The sequence below is a fragment of the Molossus molossus genome, unplaced genomic scaffold (assembly GCF_014108415.1).
Source record: "Molossus molossus isolate mMolMol1 unplaced genomic scaffold, mMolMol1.p scaffold_m16_p_21, whole genome shotgun sequence".
In the NCBI taxonomy this organism is placed as follows: domain Eukaryota; kingdom Metazoa; phylum Chordata; class Mammalia; order Chiroptera; family Molossidae; genus Molossus; species Molossus molossus.
In genome coordinates this window covers 14,580,214-14,587,865 of record NW_023425357.1, presented here as the reverse complement: position 1 = coordinate 14,587,865, position 7,652 = coordinate 14,580,214, and positions in this window count along the sequence as shown.

Below are 7,652 nucleotides of genomic sequence, written 5' to 3'. Positions count from 1 at the left end.
GGATAAAAAAAAAAAAAGGCACCATGTCCAGGTAGTTGTATAACTGAATCTAGGTAATTTCAAAGCATTTAAACTATTTCATGCTGTAGGGAAAAAGTGTAATATTTATAAATATGTTAATCCAGTGATTGTAAAATTGAAATCAGAAGGAGACTTAGGGAAGAAAACTATATATTCATTTATTACTTGAATATTGAGTAGCTACGATTTGCCAGGTACTTTCACTGTCTTAGGCATGAAGAGACAATGATGATCAATACAAACACCGTGTTTCTCATGGAGTAGAATTCCAGAGGCTGAGAGTGTAAATACTTAAATATAAGCATAGATTTTCACACTCAGAAAACTAAAGAATAATGAAATTGAGGACTATTATATAGTCTAGACTGAAAATTAAAAAGTTACCAGTTATTCCTAATTCACAGATTTACTGCATTTTGAACAAAATTTCTGAATGGGCCCTTTCCTCTTTTATTTTTACAATTTTGTTCTGAAATTCATCTGTGTAGTATGAATTCTTAAGAATGGCAAGAAAATTCTTGGGTATTATATATTTGTAGAAATTTTGCCTATGAAAAAAAATGGTTCTGCCCTGGCCAATTTGGTTCAATCGTTAGAGCATCAGCCTGCAGACTGAAGGGTCATGGGTTTGATTCCCGGTCAAGGGCATGTACCTGAGTTGCAGGTTTGATCTCTGGCCCCGCTTGGGGTCATGCAGGAGGCAACCAATCAATGTCTCTCTCTCTCTCTCTACTTCTCTCTCTCTCTCTCCCTCCCTCCCTTTCATTCTATCTTAAAAAAAAAATCAATGGAAAAAATATTCTCATGTGAGGAATAACCAAAAAAATAATTGTTCATACCAGTAAAGAAAGGATAGAATTGAGGATATTACAATAATTGACTATATTCATCACTAGTAGTAAGGGAAATGCAAACAAAATGTCAATGAACTATTTCAAGATCATCACATTGGCAAAAGCATTACATTGCCAATGATAAAAAATATAACAGCAATAGGAATGTTAGTAGAATGCTATTTGAAATTAGTTGTGTTCAGAATAGTTAGGCAATATCTAGTAAAGTTGAGGATGTGGATACTCTGACGCAACAAATTCACACTTAAACCTCTGTAGAATCTCTCCTTGTGTTCAGGGAGATGTACTTGAAGATTCACTTAAGCATTGTTTGTGAGAATGTAAGTTGAAAGCAATCACAATAACCATTAGGGTGAATATAAATTAGAACCCAAATTAAGATGAAGGAACTAGATATACTTCTATCAACGTGGACAAACCCCCCAATTGAACCAGAGAGTATTTTGTATGGCATGGTACCACTTTATATAACATTTGTAAATGTGCAAGTCAGCACTTATTTTCATTGCTAAATACCATATAGAAATAGTGTCGTAACATTCATGGAAATAATCATCAAATTCAGAACAGTGGTGACCTCTGGAGACAGCGAATAATGAGATTGAGGAAAGGATGCAAATGTTAATTTGTTTCTTCAAAATATAAGCAAGTATGGTCAATTATAATTTGATAAAGCTGGTCAGGTTTTATAGATAGGTTCTTATTCTCTGTATCTTTTGTATATTTAAACTTTCATAATAAAAATATTTAAATAATATTTGCTTTTGTCAGTTATTTATTTACCATTCCTCAGGTTTGCTGATGCTGTTCCCATTGATATTCACCATTCTCTTTAGAAAAGCTCACCTATAATCTACTTCCAGATGCAATCACTGTTAACAATTCGGTGACTATCCTTCCATGTCTCAGAATTTTGAGTGACTATATTTTTAAACTGAGCATTTTGTAACCTAGTTACTACGTTTTCCCATCATTCTTCCTCACTCCCAAGTTTTTTGTTTCTTGAGGTATGATTGACAAAAGTGGATATATTTAAGTTGTACATGATGTTTTGATTTATTTATACATTGTAAAATGATTACTACAATCAAGCTAGTTAACATCACTTTACATAGTTATCACTGTGGTGTGTGTGTGTGTGGGGAAGAACACTGGAGATCTACTTTTTTAGCACATTTCAAGTATACATTATTAACCATACTGTACATTATGTGTTCATAACTTACTCATCTTGTATCTGACATTTGTACCCTTTGTTCAGTATCTTCCCTTTAACCATCCCCCAACCTGTTGATAACTATCATTCTCTACTTTCTGTTACTGAGTTCAACTATTCTTTTGAAGAGTTCACATGTGAGATTATATGGTATTTGTCTTTCTGTCTTATTTCACTTAGCATAATGTCCTCCGGGTTCATTCATGTTGTTGAAATGACAGAATTTCCTCTTTACTATTTTTTTTAACACTCACCAGAGGACATTTTTGCATTTATCTTCAGATAGAGCGGGAGGGAGAGAGAAGGAAAGAGAGAGAAACATCAATGTGAGAGAGACACATCAACTGGTTACCACCCACACAACCCCAACCGGGGCTGGGGACAAACTGTAACCAAGGTACATGCCCTTAGCGGGAACCAAACCTGGGACTCTCCAGTCCGCGGGCCGACACTCTAACCGCTGAGCAAATCAGGCCAGGACCAGGGCACCATTTTTTTATGCAGCTTTATTTATTAATTCTGTTGTTTCTAACCTAAATATCTAGAGTTCTCATAGACCAATTACTACCCTTTCTGAAGTCACTTTTCTTAGATGTTAAAGGGAGATAATTCTACCTTTGTCATAGAACTGTTTAATGAATTTATCATAACACATATTAAATGCCTAGTAGTCTTAATGGTAGTTATTATTATTTTATAAAATGTATGGAGTAGGGGAAAGGAAACAAGGAAGCAAATAATGCAAGGCCATTACCATATAAATGGGGTGGAGACTAAATTTACTTAAAATAGGTATGTAGTACAGAGAAGCAAAAATACACTATAATTCTGGATTTCAAGATGTATGCCTATGTTAACTTAGTCACTACAATTATAATCAATATCCAGCATAATTTTTATTTCTGAGTGCAGTTAGTAGTAATTAGAATGCCTTATAGTATTTAAGGAAATAAATGCCAAATTAATTAATTAATTATTTGTTTGTTTGTTTTTTAATCCTCACCCAAGGACATTTTTCCATTTTTTTGGTTCAGATAGAGTGGGAGGGAGAAAAAGGAAGAGAGAGGGAGAGAGAGAGAAACATCGATGTGAAAGGGACACATCAAGTGGCTGCCTCCTGCATGACCCAACCAGGGCCGGGGACAAACTGCAACCGAGGTACGTGCCTTTTAGTGGGAACCGAACCTGGGTTTCTCTGGACCGCAGGCTGACACTCTAACTACTGAGCCAAACTGGCCAGGGCTGAATTTAAATATTTTGTATATTTAAAAATATTTAAATAAATTACATGGATCTGGAACATCACTGTACTGCTTAAATTTCATGCTCATCAATAGCTTTGAAGTAGGCTTTCAGATGTTAAACTAATATACTGCATAGATTTTAGACTGAAAGTGGATACAAAGAAGAGACTTGCCAAATGGAAACTTCCCAGTACCTAAGGCAAGTCTCTCTTCAACTACCTCTATTCCTACTGGATAAACAATTATATTGGATTACAAATTATTAGAGAAAAGTTAAATTAACTCTGAGCTCTTGCCTTCTTTTGTCTAGAGACTTTCCAATCTTCAATGGCTTTCTTCTCAGCTGTAGTGAACAAAGTAGATCAGCACTGCCCAACAGAAATATGATGAGATTCCAAGATGGCTGTGGGGTAGTTGTAAACTGAGCCCACTTGCTCTGAGGCCCACACCAGATTTACAGCTAAATTACAGAGCAATAAACCTGAAAAACCAATTTAAGACTAGCTGATATGAAATAATATTATCAAGAAGTACAGAAGAAGCCACATAGAAACTGGCAAGAAGGGCAGAGAAGTGGAAAGGAAGAGCCCCCTCACACAGGTATGGCGGTACTGAAAAGCCAGAGGGATACCACAGCTACTGAATTTCCTCGCCCTTGGAAGGTGGGATCTCACCCCCCATGTGGGGATCCCCAACTCAGAGGAAGAGAGATGAGAAGAGGGGCTCACACGGCATATGGCGGTGGGAGTCTGGGGATTTGATCTGCCTGAGGACTCAAATTGCAACCTCCCAGGGAAAGAGCACTCCTAAAGTTACACCACCAGACTGGGGAGTTCACTCCAGATTCCAGTGAGGTCATGCTGTCATACTCAGGCCCTGTAGAGGGGTAGACTGGCTGCACCCAGCAGTGACTTTAAAGTGCCCTGTTTCCTGGGGAGGCTTTTGGTGGTGACCAAAACAGTGACTAAACTGTGTGGCTTGGAAAACAGGACCAGTCTCCTCCACTTTGAGCTCACAGCCAAAGCCCCTCCACACTTACTAAGCTACTTTGCCTGCCCCATCCTGTTGCATTTGGCAGCGGGAGGGAGCCAGACTTTGTGTGCTGTCCTACTAGGTACAGAGCCCAAGCAGAGTTGGGACTTTAAGCCCCACCCTGCAGACCAGCCACGCAGAGAGATTGGAGTGAGGTGCAGGGCTGACCCATGGTCCTGTCCTGTTTTGTTCAGCAGCACGAGGCAGGGATGCTGGGAAGATGCGCAGAGCTATGATTTCCAGACTGGGGCCCAAGGAGGCTTCTGCCTGGGAGCCAGATAGGGAAGTGCTGTGCTGTGTGGCTATATTGTAGGGAGGCAAATCCAGACACTCATTTGAGTTCAGCCCGTTACACCAGGAAGAGCCCACTTGTCTTCTACAGTTTGTGAGCCCCACTCCAAAAGGAGATTGGATTAGCCCTCCAAGTCCCAAATATCCCTGCTGTGCACAGTTCCATGGGGGATAGGAGAGTAGTTAGAGCAGGGACATTCAAAGTGTGAGATCCTCAGAGTCTAAAGTCTGACAGCCCCCTCCTACAGGCTGGGCTGATAACATCCTTAACAAGAAATACTTTAGATCTATCACCTTGAGTCCAGGGCAGCTGAGCCTGTTCCTGCAGAAAGGATGGCTGGTTGTATCCAACCTAAACCTGCAGTGTGCCCCCTTAGTGGGAACTAGAACTGGAGACTGGCAGAGACTGAGGGGCTTTGATTTGAAACAGGAGCTCCTTTCCCCTCATTCGGTGCCTGAATGTGTGATTCCCAAGTAGGGGGCCCACTGCCCTAACTCAGCTAGCCTGGGCTCATACTACAGCTAGCCTGGGCTCTAACTCAGCTAGCCTGGGCTCATACTACAGCTAGCCTGGGCTCATACTACAGCTAGCCTGGGCTCTTACTCAGCTAGCCTGGGCTCATACTACAGTCTAATTTCAGAAGACTCTGGAGGAAGACCAGGCAACCTCAGGGGAAGCATAGTAGCTGACAGGTAGAGGCAGACCTCAGACCTGCCCACATCTCAAAGCTGGAAGTAGCCAACGTTTTTACGCAGACTGACTCCCTTCCATGCACATGCAGATCCAGTAGATGCAGACACAAACAGTAAATATCATGGGAGCAGCAGAATGGTAGCCCAAGGCTAGTTCAACACAATGTGTGACGGCAACCAGTACTTGAACCACACTCAACTGGACCCAGAACCAATACAACCAGTGGTGGGCTTCAGAATATACCACTGCTCAACCCAACTAGTCACACAAGTAGCAAACCACAAGGGAGATTCTGGCAGGCACCAGACCCTGCTGGAAACAACCCTGCCACAGGGGACAGCCCCGGCACAGTGTCTCATGCATGGTGATTGGGATTTACCCTTATAGTCACCCAGCCTAAAGGGTTAACGCCACCCACAACAGGGCCAACAGCAAGCCTTGAGTACAAAAGGGAGTACACAAAACCCACAAGAAACATTCCTGGAGCACACAGCTGAGATGATCTGGAAGATTGTGTAACTGAGCCCAACAAGACACCTCAAGATGTCAGTGGCAAAGCAGTTTGCATGCTGTGGTCAGGGTGGAGGCTCACAGTCAACCAGCCTGATTGTCGATCCAAAGCATGAACAGGGCAACAGCAATCAAGACCCAATTACAACAGAGGACCCACATAACCAACACAAGGGACATTCCTACAGCATCCAGCCCAGGAGATCAGGAAGATTGCAACAATGGGTCTACAGAGCACTTACTACATAAGGTTACCCCATGAAGACAGGGAGTCATAGTACAAAGGCTGCCACTTTAAATCATTGTAAGTGATTTCAGTTAAAGACAGTTTGGCATTCTGAATCCCACAAGGATCAAAGTTCTTAAATTTACCATCAATCTGGATTAAGCACCTGCATCCCTTAACAAAGCAATATTGTTTTCAATCTCTGCAAGCAGTCTCTGTAGCTAACTTGACACTAAATTTCCTTCACAGGACATTACTGAATGCAGAAACATCCAACACACACATTTTGAGTCACACCTATCATTTCCCCTAATATCATAGTCTTGATTGGCACAAGATATGCCTGTGAGACAGAGTGGGAGTCTAACCAAATGTCTTGTGTATAAAAACAATCTTCAATTTTCAAGTCTGAGATGGGTAGATACTCATTCTCCATAGCCCTAAGGCAATGTGATATTTGAGATTTTACCCACAGCACTCCATATCCAGATACAAGATTTTATATCCTTAATAATTTTGTCAACAAGGAAATGACAACAGCAGCAATAAATAAGTTTATTTTCATTTTTATATAAAGAAATACAGGAGGCAGGAAGACCAGAGTTGTTATGGCTGTTCCATAAAATCAGGAGAGGTGTGTATTTGTTCTGAATTTCTGCTCCACCATCCTTAATACCCATTTTCAAAGTTCTCATAAAACTGCCACAGCTGCAGATTAAATGTCCACATTGTAGGCAAAGGGGAAAAAAAATAGAGAAAAGATTTCTTAAATACCATTTCCACCTTAATGATCTATAAGGGAAGATGACATAGGTTTTCAACCAAGAATTCTATTACTAAAGAAGAAAAGTGACTATTGGCAGAAAAACAGCAGTCTCTGACATAGACTCTCATTTCTTCATTGCAAAAACGTCTGTAATATCAGTTTTTATTTTCAGTTTAATCAAAAGCTGTAAACCCAAGTTTTAAAACAGTCCCTGGTAGAAAGATTTATTTTGGATATCCATTTTTTTAAAATTTCTAAATAATATTCTTGAATTGTGGTCAGAAATAGTAGGAAATAGAGTTTTTGGACTTTGTTACAATTCACTTAACACTTCTTCAACAATCAACTGGTTAAACCTACAGTGTTTTTTGTACAATATGAATTTCCTCTTTTATCATATTGGGTAAAATCTAAATGAAAGCTTTCTCACATTTATTATAGCATACAGTGCCCCCCACTCAAATTGGGGTTAAGTGTTAAATGAAATATTTCTCAATATTCATTATACTTATAAGTGTCCTCCTCTCATGCAAATGATCTAACATTATAATGATAGCTAGTATTGTGCTATGCTATGTTCAAGGCACTGTTCTAAAAGCTTTACATGTAATAACTCACATAATACTTTCAAGAATCTGATAAGAAAGGTATTATTGTGTTTTCTTACAAATGATTAAACAAGGGTGGAAGTTAATTATCATAACAAATGTCACAAAGGAAAGCAACTGGTAGAGTCAAAATAATGTTGAAAAAGACATGTGCTAAGGCAAAAGGCCTTCCTACATTTACTACATTAAC